Raw genomic sequence first — 15,576 nt, forward strand, 5'->3', positions numbered from 1 at the left:
AGCAGAGGTGAATCATCCCAGCTGAGTTCATGCTAGATAAGCCAGCCCCTAGCGAACCCATTAGCTGACTGAAAATGTAGGAGTGAGGCCAAATAAGATCATATGTGCTTGGGCCAGATCAACAGAACAGCTCAGACTGACCCGCAGACTATATACTTATAAATAGTTATCATTTTAAGTCAGTAAGTTTCAGGGTGGTTTGTTATATAACACTATTGCAACTTTTATAATATTGTAGTTATTACACAACTGATATATAGGAAAAAGCCAGAAGTGGGGGTAAGGCTTGGTACAATTAAAAATTCTTAGATAACACCAGAGTTCTAAATCTTAAAATTGCTGATTTTGAATTTGAATGAGTATCATGTCAGGTTCAATTCTTTGCAAAGGCACCTTTATAAAAATTCATAGCAAACTAATGGAGGTAACCATCAAAAAAGAGAATTTAGATGATCATTATTAGAAGACCTCATAATAGCTAGTGTTTTTTAGCTACCTATTCTGTATCAGCCATTGCTCAAAGCAGTGAAGGAGGGGAAAAATACCCTATCTCCCCTCTCCTGCTTTCCAATCTCCTTCCACTGACTCCCACTCATTAAATCTATCCAGAAATTAGTTGAAAAGAAAGCCTGAGGAATAAGGTGGGTGGAGGTCACCCTCTTGCAATATACAATTATAGGAAAGGAAGGAAATGGAATAGATTGGAGAGCACAGGGTATTATGGGAAAGGCATGCTTGAGTTATGAACCCCACAAAGGTTTATGTTTCAAGGGTGTAAGTTAGTTGAATGTATTCATATGTTCTGTCACAGTTGAATTATCTATCATCTGAGATTTAGCAAAGGCTTTGACAGTATCTCAGAAGATACTGCATACATTCCAATGAATGGGATTGGTGGCCAACTCCTACATACTCTTTATTAGGATACGTTCTGTGTCCTTACTATTAATACTTAAAGCATGGATCAAGGTGCCCAGGGCATCAGCTTCTGAAAACCTGCTGGGAATGCTGAATCTCAGGTCCTACACAAGACCCACTGAATCAGGAATCTGAGTTTAACAAGATCCTGAGGTGATTCACATTTATAGTAAGTCCTCACTTAATGTCATTGATAGGTTCTTGAAAACTGCAACTTGAAGTGAAACGACATATAATGAAACCAATATTACCATAGGCTAATGGATATAAACAAGGCTTAAGTTCCTACAGCATATTGCTGGTCACAAAAATATCACCAAACTTCTAAATAAAGACCCAAAACATTTCTAATATTAAACAGTGGGATAAATGTGAGATATACATTCATTCAAGAAAGATTAATAAAAGCAAGTAAGAGTTATTTGTGCAGTTTTTGGTAAATCGTGAATGACAGAAGTCATAGTGGTGGTGGGTTAAATCAAGTGATAAATGTTTACAAAGTGAAAATTATCAGGAGTACCTACCACCACCACAAAATTCAAAAAACAAACAATCACACATATGATGGGCTTGCTGAGTGCTTCCATATCACGAGGTTTGTTGTAGTGCATTTGTATGATTATCATTTGTGAATTTTTATTTCACAATCACGTGCACACCCACATCAATCATACTGGGACCATGTAGACACATCAATTCACCTCACATGCACAGCTTTGGGACGTGGGAGGAAATCAGAGTTCCTGGAGAAAACCCACAGACACAGGGAGACCACATAAACTCTACAGACAGTGGCCTCGGCCAGGAAGTGATTTTTTTTTCTCATCAATGTTATAATGAAACAATATTGAACAAAACAATGTTATTCAAGGACCTGATGTGCATTAAAGTTTGAGAAGCTTTGATCTATGTGATGATACATAGGCTCTTTCTTCCTTACCACTAGTATTAGAATTTTATAATACCTACATTGTAATAGTAACCACAATTTAACTCCTTGTAATAAAGAATTATAAAATATATTGGGCCCTTAGTTCCTCATTAGACCCTTGGAGATGAGCAAACGAGCTTCATAATGCATCATTATTGTTTAAATAAGGAAATAGAGGCAAAAAGAGATTTAAATAAATGTCCCACAGTTTGAGCTAGTGAGTAATTAACCTAGGTCTGGACTAAGTTATTAACTATAAGTTTAGTGATCTTTCCAGTACTGAGATGAGGCATGGAGGGTGAGAAGGTGAAGCAGGGATAGTCATTATACAAACCATTAGAATATTTGAGGCCATATTCAGAATTAACTGCACATGAACTAAGTGAGAAATTGGAAATGAGGGTCTTTAAGAAAGCTGATCCTTCACACAAATAAGTGATCATTTAATCATATTGTATTTCAGTTTCTATATAAACAATTGAAGATGTTAATGTCAAGATTTTAATTATTTTAGTACTTAAAATTAGTTTTCGTCTACTCCTAAGCCATACAAGATCTTACCCATAAAGTGTCTTTTCTGTTAATTTTCCTGTCTTGTGTGTTGTCTTTTATTCATTGCCAATGAATGAAGACCTATATAGGACCTGAAAAGTAATTTTTTCGCTCTCCCTTCACCAGAATCTCAATGATTCTAGCAGAAAGATATACATCACTGATATATATATATATGATAACTGCATTGGCCTAAAATTTGTCATGACAGTAGTAGCAGAGGCAAAAGCAATCTTCATGATAGTCATTTAAATTGTGATTGAGTTGCAGAATTTTCATTCATTTATAATAGTCTAAATAAGTCCAAGAATTATTGTCCTATTCAAAATTGTTGGTGTAACCCATATCACTAACAGTCAGAATGTGCCACTTTCATAAAAAAATTATTTTTACACTGCGTTCAAGTTATAAGCATCGGTCACAGATTGCCTACAGATTGCAACTATCAGGACGAATAGGGTTTTCCTGAAATACCCTTGCGATGACTTTGGTTCCTGGCCCATTTTCTAGTCCATCTCTTTTCCCCTACACTTGGCCAACCATGCCAAAGATGGACTATACTTGTCCCAGTGATAACTGAAAATGTTCACAAATTATAAGTGCACTATTCAGCTCAAATGCTTTCACTTACACAGTAAAACAGATTGATTTTCTCTAGCAACAAACAATGAAATGTTCTCTTCAATTTCTTGTAATTAGTTCTAATATCAGCAAGCAAATTAAAAGGCAGCAAGACCAAATTTCTCCATCATGCCCTTATCAGCCCTTTCATAACCCATACAGTGGCCTTGTCCTGAACTATAAGGTGGATAAATGAGGGGAATGCTGATTTTGGCATCCAGCTTATCTTGGATAATCTAGCTCATCCTTCTCAGCTGACATGAGACAGAAATAACATCAAAGGGTGATAAACTCTTTCTTGCAAACCTGGGGTTCCATGGTTCACTGGCCCCAGGCCTAATCTATCAATCCATTTTCTACACAATAAAAGGTAAGAAACCCATTACAGATCTGTTATAAGCCCTGGCAGGTGGTCTACGACAAAAACGGACTACATCAACCAACCCAGCATTCAGTGTCCCTTTTCTACAGTTGGAAGTATTAGGGGTCAGCTGACATGGATATAGTAGTCAGGATTTAGTATTAAATCCTTTTAGGTACATAAATAAACTCACACATCCTGGTGTATGAGTATAAAGAATTGATAGAAAAGTTCATTTTTGGTATGATTCTGACCTTTTATAAAAATAGCCCTGTTATTTTATTTTTGCATTACATATTGGCTTTGCAGGTGCTATAATAAATGAAACTGGGTTAGAATTTACAATCTGTGCTCTTAAATATGGCCTTTAATCTTTTTCCTTGTTCAAGCTGAGTTTAAAAAGTTGGCATATGAAAACCTCCATTTAATTCCATTTCAAGATTATTAAATTATTAGAAAGGAAGAAAACCCCCTCCAGTCTCAGGGCCAAGGCTGTATAATCTAGGCAGTAAAGGCCCTACAGAAACAAAAGGAAAGAGAAAGCATTTTATATTAGCAAAATCCCTTTTTATTATATCATTCCTTCTTTCTAAAATTCATTGTTATAGGCAAACACCTTTGTGCTAATAAAGGACTTACTTAAAAAATGTTACACTGAAGATCGAGTTACGAAATTTTTCTCCTCATTTTTCTTTTCATCATCATTTTACTCTTCCTCATTTTAAATTCATCATGAACAGGAAAGAGAGTTTGCCAGAAATGGTCAAATCTGCATTTAATTGGAAATTAGCTTACCTTTTTAATAAAATCTGAAGCATGGCATACTTAAATGATAAATTTTCAAGCTCAATACACATTGTCAGTATGTATAAAGTGGCAAAAGTGAAATTTTAAAATGGAAATGAATCATTGCACAAGTATTAGTGTTTTATAATTCATGCTTTTTGTTAGATTTTTTAAAGCAGGATTGCATTGGCATGAACAAATTATCTTGTATTAGATGAGGTTTCCTAATAGAATACCATCTGGTGCCAATGTAACTTTCTATAAGCGGTTTCTTATCACTTTGCCAAAATGGGGCAAACAACATCAAAAATGGAGGTGGGGAAGGTGACAAGGAAACAGTGTGTAAGTTCAATTGCTCTCTGCCTGGATTTCTGTCCAGCCAAATAGATTGCTTGCAAAGATGTTCATGGTTAAATGGCCATCTCAATTATGCTCATAAATGCTGGTGTTTGAAAACAAGGCTGGACTACTTGGGCTTCTTAGGCAATATAAAGAGAAAAAGCCATTACTTTCCAACATATTTTATCTGAAATGCTAGCCAATCATATATAATGAAAATAGTGAAATCAGTAGAATGGGAGAGCATTGGCTGAAAACCCTCTGTGCCTGCCATGAGGGTCACTTTGTTGTCTTGGTGCCAACTCTCCTCTCTTTCAGCTCTTGCATTCATAATAGTGACATATATTTCAGCTTTCTCCCCAAAAGCTATATTTATAACTGTTTGATTAAGAAGATATTTCAGCAAGAATTTTATGCTTAGTCTTCGCATTTTTCTATTTTTAATGTTACCCCTAATGTTTTTAAGCTAACATTTTTTAGTAATTACAATATACCAAATACTGTGTTATACATTTCCCACGCACTCCATCACTGAATTTTCACCACAACCTGGAGAGGTGTGTTCTATTAGTATCTGAATTTTGTGGATGTTGTAACTGAGGTATGGATAGAGTAGGTATAAGACCACATAGCTGGTAGCAGGTGAAATCCATAATCCATAAACTTCAACATTAATCACTACAGTAAATTGCCTCCTCACCATTGCTATTTTCTGTTTTATTGTTTGCAAAGTGTCTGATCCATATTCTTAGCATTGCCTAAGTTTCAATAGTTTGGAAAGTTAAAAAGAAAATAATCTTATAAATTCGTTGCCATTAAAGAGTGATTAATTTGGTAATAATGACAACCAGGTTTCTCGGACAGGCCAAGCTTCTCAGCTTCACTGAAGTTTCAAGAAGGTAGATGACGTTGACAAGTATAGTGATGCTGCTGCTAAGAACATTAGCAGTAATTATATTAATGGTTATTGAGTACTGGGCCAGGCCTGCCTCTAAGTGCCTGATGTTTGTTCTCATAACTAGAGTGACCCTAGATCTATATATTATCTTCTAAAGTGGGATACTCATGAGAGTGAGGGAGCTATTAAAAATTATGATAGGATAACGGACAAAAACCAAAACTGTCAGAGCAAATTGAGATGTACTCATGACACACAACCTAGTAATAAACCCCATGTCAGTGTGAAATTATTGGAGGCAAAGTCAAGGATGCTTATGTCATAAACTTTAAATTACTACTCCCCTCCCCCAACCCTCAGGCTCAAAGTACTTAGCAACTATAAATTAGAGATGTGTATACTTACAAAGTCAAACCCTATAAAATTATACATGTCTTTTAAATAAGGCAAGGGGGGAATTGATTATTATATGTTTATAACAGTATGTAGCACATAGTAGTTACTCATTAGATAATTGTTGAATGAATAATTTAATGAATGTATAAAAAATGCTTTGATGTAATTACTAATTACATAAAGGAAACTTCTAAGATGATGGATTTCCAAGAACTATCAGACTATATGCCTGGTAGACAGGTGACCCCCATTTTCTTGTATAATAGCATTTTATCTCACAAATGTATACAATTAAGAAATATATGGCTTATATTACAAATATACTTTAAGGGAGAGCATCATGAGCACATCAAAGCTATCTGGTCCCTGTTATGACTCCTAGATAGAGAAATGACTTCCTGCAATTATTACTATTATCCCTACCATATATTTTATAGCATTCTTTTTTAGGGCCCTAGAAATACCAGTCAATGGGTGAAAACCCCAGTAAAGATCCTGTTCTTTAGTCAAAAATATAATTTACATTAAAGGCAGGACTGAATGATCACCACTAGAACAATCTATTAATCATTGTCTTGTGATAAAAAAAGTAATTGATTCAAGGAAATGTCCATTTCTGAGCAGGGAGTAGAAAAGCCAAGCTTTAGTTTTAGTTAATTTTCTCCTTTTTGCTCTCCACATTTATGGTAATGACTAATGATGACTGGCATTTCATGGCAAATATAGCTGGAAAAATACCAAACATTTATTTACCTGGTATAAATGAAAATAGCAAATCTAAAATGTTTACTCCTCAGTGGATATTTAGAAGTAACTTGATTAGAGGTTAATATGAAATGAACCAGATTTCTGGAAATTTAGATATGGCCACTTGTATACTGTGGAAGATGGTCTGGCCCAGAAGTTGCACTATATTTTTACTTTTATAATTTTTATTGTGTGCTTTAGTTTGAAAACAATCCTTGTACTATTATCAATATTACAAAAATTATTCCAATACTAAAGCTTTGCTATATATACTTTATTTATAAACCAAATTTTTTTTCTTGGGTAAAGTGAATCAGATTTTTAAAGATGCACTGAACTAAAATTCACTTTCCAGCAAAATTTCTTAATCATGTTTGCAAAATATTTTAGTCTTTATATATGCCATTTTATACTAGGCAGTAATAAATTCAAATGGTAATTTACTATTTATAATTAAACAGTAAAATATGATGCAAATATTTCAATTCATTCACAAAATGAAAATATATTTATTATTTTTAGTTTTTTATTTCAAAAATTTTAGGAGATACAAATGTTTTTTATTATTTGGATTAATTGCATCATGTTAAAGTCAGTTTCAACATACCCCTAGCCAGAATAATGTACGTTGTACTCAATAGGTGGATTTTTATCCCTCAACCCCCTCCCACCACCCCCAAATCTTAGGTTCTAATGTCTATTTACTGCTCTTTATGAGCATATACATCTTTCAATAAGCTCCCACTTGTAAGTGAGAATATTTGGTATCTGCTTTTCCATTCCTGAGATACTTCACATAAGATAATGGTCTCCAGGTCCATTCAAGTTGCTGCAAAAGATATTATTGCATTATTTTTATGGCTGAGTAGTATTCTATGACATATATATATATATATATATATATATACCACATTTTCTTTGTCCACTCATAAGTTGATGGGCATTTAGGTTGATTACATATCTTTGCAATTGTGAATCATCTTACAATAAACATTTGGGTACAGGTGTCCTTTTTATAAAATGACTTCTTTTTCATTGGGTAGATACCTAGTAGTGGGATTGCTGGATTGAATGGTAGGTCTATTTTTATTTCTTTTAAGTTTACATTTCTACTAAGAGTATATAAGCATTCCCTTTTTACCACAACCATGACATCTATTATTTTTTAACTTCGACAATGGCCATTCTGACAGGGGTAAGGCAGTATTTCATTGTGGTTTTAATTGCATTTTTGTTATAATTATGAAGTTGAGCATTTTTTTCATGTGCTTGTTGGCCATTTGTCCATATTCTTTAGGGAAGAGTCTGTTCATGTCTTTTGTTTACTTTTTGATGGGGTTCTTTGTTTCATTTTTCTTGCTTATTTGTTTGAGTTCTTTGTAGATTCTGAATATTAGTCCTTTGACATATAGTTTGCAAATATTTTTTCCCATTCTATATATTTTCTATTTTCTCCATTGATTATTTCATTTGTTGTGCAGAAACTTTTTAGATTAAGTCCCATTTATTTAGTTTTGTTTTTCTGCATTTGCATTTAGGGTCTTACTCATAAATTCTTTGCCTAGGGGTCTAGAAGAATTTTTCTATGTTTTCTTCTAGAATATTTTATAGTTTCACATCTTACATTTAAGTCTTTAATTCATCTTGACTTGATTTTTTTGTGCATGGTGAGAGATAGGAATCCAGTTTCATTCTTCTTCAGGCTAGACAGTATTCCCAGCACCATTTGTTGAATAGGGTGTCCTTTCCCCAGTGTATTTCTTTTCTCTGCTTTGTCAAAAATCAATTGGCCATAGCTATATGGTTTTATTTCTGAGTTCTCTATTCTGTTCCATTGGTCTATCTGTCTACCCTTATATTAGTCCCATACTGTTTTGGTTACTATAGACTTGTATTAATAGTGTAGTTTGAACTCAAGATAATGTGATGCCTTCAGATTTGTTCCTTTTGTTTAGGATTGCTTTGGCTATTCAAGGTCTTTTTTGTTTCCATATGAAGTCTAAGACCATTTTTTCTAGATCTGCAAGAAATGATGTTGATATTTAGATGGGAATTGCATTGACTTTGTAAATCACTTTGGGCACTATGGACATTTTAACAATGTTGATTCTTCCAACCCATGAGCATGGGGTATTTTTCCATTTATTTGTATAATCTCTGATTTCTTTCATCAGTGTTTTATAGTTCTCCTTGTAGAGAGAACCTACAAGGAGAGAATCTTTCACCTCCTTGGTTAAATACATTCCTAGGTATTTTATTTTCTTTGTAGCTATTATAAATAGTATTGAGTTCTTGATTTGATTCTCAGCTTGACTGTTATTAATATGTAGAAATGCAATTGTTTTCTGTGTATTAGTTTTGTAACCTGAAATTTTAATGAATTTATCAATTCAAGGAGTCGTTTGGTGGTGTCTTTAGGGTTTTCTAGGTATAAAATCATATCATTGACAAACAGGGATAGTTTAACCTCCTCTTTCCTGATTTAAATGTCTTTTCTTTCTTTCTCTTGCCTGATTTCTCTGTCTAGGACTTCCAGTACTGTGTTGAATAGAAGTGGTGACAGTGGGCATCCTGTTCTGGTCTTAGGGGGAATGTTTTCATGTCTTCCATATTCAGTATGATGCTGGTCATGGGTTTCTCATATATAGATTTTATTATTTTCAGGTATGTTCTATCTGTGCCTAGTTTTTTTGAGGGTTTTTATCATGAAGGGGTGCTGGATTTTATTGAATGCTTTTTCTGCATCTATTGAGATGATCATATGGTCTTGGGTTGTGATGAATCACATTTATTGATTTGCATATATTCAACCATCCTTTCACCCCTGGGATGAATCCCACTTGATCATGCTGAATTACTTTCTTTAATTCAGTTTGCTAGTATTTTGTTGAGGATTTTTTTAAATCTATGTTCATAAGGGATACTCGTCTGTAGTTTTCTTTTGTTATGTCCTTTCCCGACTTTGGTATCAGGGTGATACTGGCTTCATAGAATGAGCTAGGGAGGATTCTCTCCTTCAATATTATGGAACAGTTTCACTAGAATGGATGCTAATTGTTTGCAGGTCTGCTAGAATTTGGCTGTGAGTCTGTCTGGCCCAAGGATTTTGTTGTTGTTGAGAGAGTTTGTATTATTGCTTCACTCTTATTACTCATTATTGGTCTGTTCAAGATGTCTATTTCTTTCTAATTCAATCTTGGTAGGTCATGTGTTTCCAAAAATGTATACATTTCCTCTACATTTTATAATTTGTGTATAGAGGTTTTCATAGTAGTCACAGGTGATATTTTGTATTTAAAATATATTTATTAAGATTAGTAGAAATGTATAATATATACTACCTGTAAAATTACTTATCAAAAATAGTAGGCATATAACTAATTCTGAAACAGCATAAACATCTTTTCCTATATTACACAATCACAAATTTTCCAGAGTAGAAAAGGTTCTAGAAAATAATTTTAAAATATTGTACCCAGTTCTCAAAAAAGGACAAAAAGCAATGCAAAAATTCTCATATAGTGTCTTTAAAAGAAAATAAATCTCAGCTTTTATATTTAAAGGAATGATGGAATGAAATGAGAATCCATGTTTTTTCTTTGTTTCTAGCATATTATCCACATATAAATCACTTAAGCTTCAACAAAAGGTTAAAAAATGCTATTTATTTTGGAATCACTTTTATATTTAAATAGAGAGCTATATTTAGTCTCGAATAAGTCACATAACCTTTCTAGGACTAAGTGTTCTAATCTAGAAGAAGTGAGAGTAATTTAGTTTCATGAGGCTCCTTCCATCTGAATACTCCTGAGCCTACAAAATGAATGTTCCATCTTTTCATCTTTTAAATTAAGAAAGTATACACTATGATAAAAAATTATAAAATATATTTTGGTTTTAAATAATGGCTAGTTAAGTACCCACATATAATATGTAAAAAGAATAATGAAGAATGAGGAAAGGGGATAATAAGGGACAAAGATATAAAAGGAAGAAATGAAAGAGGGATTAAAGGTAGAATCAGAGAAAGGGAGAGAGTAGAAAAGAATGTGTCACATAAACTACCAGGGCAAAAAATGAGTGACACATGGATATAGAGAAGATTAATTATATACATAGTATGATGTCAATTCATAGGCACAGACTTGCATAACAGAGTGAGAAACACAGAAGAGAGTGATAGTGATGAGAAAAGAACCACTTCCTAATACACACATATACATTCAGGGAAAATGCAAATAAGTATGAAGAATAACACATAATAAAAACAATTCAGTGAGACATGTGTGTGAAGATCATTGAATGAAACACTCAGAGAAATACACAGAGGTTAGCTTTAATAATATCCCCACATTGTGGATCTTAAGGGTATTATTATTAAAGATTGTAAAGGTCAAGTTATGTATTAGACAAGAATGAGGATATAACTTCATGATCCTTCATACCATGAAGGCACCCATAAATTTAAGCTAATGGCTATATTAAGTAAAGGAACACCTTCCATCTCTGCTTAAAAGAGAAGCTACCCAGGCCAAGGCAAGGTAACACATTTTTGCAATGAACTCATTATACGGTCCGCTACTCCCTTAAAGAAATAGCTATATTACTTCCAATTGCTGTTTTCTCTCTTTAGTAATGAAACATAAAGGTACAAATGTAAGTAGTCAGTTGGCTAAATATGCAGACTGCAGCACAATAAAGTTAGCTATGGAGAAAGGCACCTGCCAGCAGATTATAATATTAGGACATTTTTAGAGATACTGTGTGCTAAGAAATTGAAGTATTTGTGTCCCAACAACCGTGACTTACCACTTTTAAAGTTTAACGCCCACTCTAGCCTTTGGATGGAAGAGGGGCCTGAAGAACACAGAGGAGGGGGTCCCTATTATTTCTTCTCCCCTCTATTGACTGAGAATTTGAGGTTTAATGTAGATTAAGACTATGTCTCAGTAAGACAAAAGCCATCTTCCTTACTTTTTTAAAAAACGTGTGTACTTATCTAAATCTGGCACTGATCATTTGCTTTCTATTCCTAAATCTAAACTAACAGAAATAAGGAGGCATATTGATGGAAAAATTTTAATATGTCTAATGAATAAGACTATAAATTCTGTGACATTTAATGGGGAAGGCCTAGCATTGAAGTTATAATTTTGGGATAGAACACAAATATTATGGATGGTGTAGTAATGTAAGCCTGCCTAAGATGGTGTTCATAAGCTTAGTTTTAACTTTTGATCACAAAAATTTTGACTATTTATTTTATTGAAGAATACATAAAACCTTGGCTTATGTTTTACAATCCACAAAAGTGCTATCATGTATTTTAGATAGTTTTCTCACATTTCCTACAATTATTATTTTTATGTTCGTTTTTTGACATCAGGATGTATTGGGATATTATGGAATATTTTGGGGCATGCCTTCTCCTTGTTCTCTTTCTATGAGGAATGATTTTATTTGTATTGTTATGTGGCTGCAAAATTTAATTACTAGAATACCACGTTCCTTCCATATGTAAGTGTCTATATCTCTACATGGCTGTTTAAAAATCATTAAGGTAAAATCTGTACCCCCATAATATGCCAAAATAAAAAAAAAATCATTAAGGGAAGAAACTTATTTTTCAGTAGCAAAAATTCACCTTAAAATGTTTTACTCTGATTATTCACATAACTGAGATATAATATTGACATATAAAAATAAAAGAGGACTTTTTCAAATACCTCCTAGCTTCAATTATTGAGGCCTAAAGCACACATTTTGATTTTAATGTCATAAAATTGGTACTTATTTCAGTTCCTAAATATTTTATCAGTCATGTAAATGATCTGTTATATGAACTTCAGCATCATCAATTAAAAAATATAATAAATAAGCTGACACAATTTAAAATGAAGCCTCTATTATTTTCTTTTCAAAGAACAGAAATTTTTCTCAGTATAATTCCTTCATGCCTCTCAACTGAGTTGGATGCTGGTGAATAACAAGCAATTCTTTAGAGGCAATTGTGCCATTTTTTTGAAAGAAGGCATTTTATATTACATGAAAATTATAGTTCTGCAATATCTTCTTGGCATAGATTTGTTCTCAGTTTAAATAATACAATTTGCTTTAGACTTTGGATGGTATAAAGTTAACAGGTTTTAAATATGCTCAATAAGGTAGTGGAACTGTGGTGAAAAGTGGATGAGAGGTTTCAAAACATCCTTAAAGGTCAAAAGCATATATGGGAAAAGCACATACGGGGACAAATGGAGTGAGGGAGAAGTAACATTAGGCACAATGAGAGCTGACTCTGACAGAATGTGGAGAATGGTTGGATGAAAGATGTCATGTTGGGTGGGAATAAGAAGCAGGTTAACAATGGGGTACTGAATGTTTCTACGTAAACATTTACCCCTAGCTCAAAGGTACCACACAAAGAACTGTCTTCCCATAGCACTTACTAATAAACACAAATAAACATAAAACAATCAAACAAAAGTAAGTCATTATCTGAAGAAATTGAACCTGGTAACTAGAAAGTCAGTAATTGGTATACCTCTGAATGAAGCATTGTTGTATTATAGAATTTGAAGGTATCCTTTAGCAGGAGAGTCAGCTCTCTCCGTTAGCACTTAGAGTAATATATTCCAGTCAACAAGATCTACCCGGGTACTCAAAGCTCTTATTCTTTCTATTTTCCCATTCTTGTATATAAATATATAAAAGGTAACTAGCTGTGCGAAGAAAGTCTATAGCCCCAAAAGAGAAAATGGCAAGATAGCAGACAAATTTCTTGAAAGACACAAGTTACAAAAGCTGACATATAAAGATATTTTAAAAATATAACAATCCCTATATATATTAAAGAAATCAAATTAAAAAAATAATTATTAAAAACTTTCCCACAAAAAAATTCCATGTTCAGAAGGATCAACAATTGAATTCTTTGAAACATTTTAGGAAGAAATAATACCAATATTCAACAATTTTTCCAGATAAAAGAAAAATAGGAAACATTTCTCAACTTGTTTTGTAAAACTAGTGTAACAGTGCTACCAATATTTGAGAAGGATATTAGGAGAAAAATATTACAGACTCATCTTTGTCATGAACAAAAATCTTAAACAAAATATTAGAAAACTAAATCAATAAATCTATAAAAAGCATAATACATCATGACCAATAAGGCTTATTTCAGCAATCTCAGAGTGGTTTACATTAAAAAATCAATGTCTATAATTCACCACATTCACAGAAAAATAGCAAAATCATACAATCATTTTAAGAAATGCAAAGAATACACTTGACTGTGATCGATAGCTATTCACAATACAAACTTAAACTGGGAATAAAGAAATTCCTTATTCTGATTAAGAAGACCAAAAGTCTTTTAAAAAACCCATCATATTTAATGATAAATATTGATAGTTTTCCACCTGAGACACAGAAGGAAACAAGGCTTCTAATTATTACCACTTCTATTTAACATTGTTTTGGAGGTCGAAGCTGTACAATGATGCAAAAAATTATATAAACTAAAATCATGAGGATTCAAGAGACTACCTCTATTTGATGATACAAATATGCATCATGCATTAAAAAGACCTCAAGATTCTAAAAACTTTGTTGTTAAAAAGTGAATTTAAAAAGGTCTTTAGATATGTGCTCAATTTATAAAAATCAATTATATTTTTATAAACCTTCAACAAAGAAAAAAATAAATGAATCTCATTTATAATAGGATGAAAACATCAAATATCTGGGATTAACTCTAATAAAACACATATAGGATCTCTGGACTGAAAACTGCAAAACATTACTAAAAATTCATTAAGGAAGACCTAAATAAATTGAGGGGTACATTGTTTTCACAGATTAGATGACTCAGTATTGTAAAGATGTTAGTCAATCTACAAATTCAACACAATTTCAATAATCATCCTAGAAGGCTTCATGTAAAAATTAACAACATGGTTCTAATATTTATTCAAAGAACCAAAAATAGCCAAGGCAATCTTGAATAGGAAGGACAAAGTTGGGTGGTTTACACTGCCATATCCCAAATTTTTAAATAAAATGATTGGATATGTACATACAATAGAATATTATTCAGTCATAAAAAGAACAAAGTTCTGACACATTCTACAACAAGGATGAAGCCTGAAAACATTATGCTGAGTGAAATAAGCCAAACAGAAAGTGACAAATATTATCTCAGTCCACTTATATGAAATATCTAGAATAGGCAAATTTATAGAAATACAAAGTAGATTCAAGGTTACCAAAAGGGAGGAGGGGGGACTATTGTTTAATGTTTAATAATTTCTGTTTGGAGTGATGAAAAATTATTAAGATAAATGGTGGTGATGGTTGAAATAAATGCCATTAAACTATATACTTAAAATGGTTTAAATGACTTTTATGTTATATATATATTCAATCACAATTTTTAAAAATTATTATAATATACCCAAACCATTGAATTTTATACTTTAAGTGGATGGATCTAATGGTATGTGAATTATATCTCAGTAAATCCATTAAAAAATATTATAATTAAGCCAGTGTGGTTGAAGGACAGTCATGATCAAATAGAAGAGGATTGAGAATCCAGAAGCAGATGCATACAGTAAGTTCACTTGATTTATGACAAAGATGCCATGGCAGTACAGTAGAAAAATTACTGTCTTTCAATAAATGCTGATGATCAATTAATGTTGATTTAAATCATAAATTCAAATAGAACACTTGTTTTTAAACTATATATTAATTTAATAAACATTTTTAATATTATATTTAGAAAGTATCCAAGGTAGAAAGATGAAGACTCACAAGTTAAGTGAATAAGACAGCAGGTAAATAAATAAATAAATAAATAAATAAATAAATAAATAAAGCACCTTTTGGAGAGGGTTAGCATGAATTATTAAGTCTATACTATAGGTACAAATAAATGATTTTGATTTATGATACTTGTTGAACTAGAACTAGACCACCTACATTTTGCTTAAATACTGTCAATATACATCTGAATACTGA

General features: G+C 32.5%; 1 protein-coding gene across 15 annotated transcripts in view; it reads right to left on the reverse strand.

Moving 5' to 3' along the window:
• DMD (dystrophin) overlaps nt 1–15,576 on the reverse strand; it is a 2,109,452-nt gene that overhangs the window by 762,905 nt on the left and 1,330,971 nt on the right. The window lies entirely within an intron of this gene.

Source organism: Microcebus murinus, chromosome X (assembly GCF_040939455.1).
Source record: "Microcebus murinus isolate Inina chromosome X, M.murinus_Inina_mat1.0, whole genome shotgun sequence".
NCBI lineage: Eukaryota > Metazoa > Chordata > Mammalia > Primates > Cheirogaleidae > Microcebus > Microcebus murinus.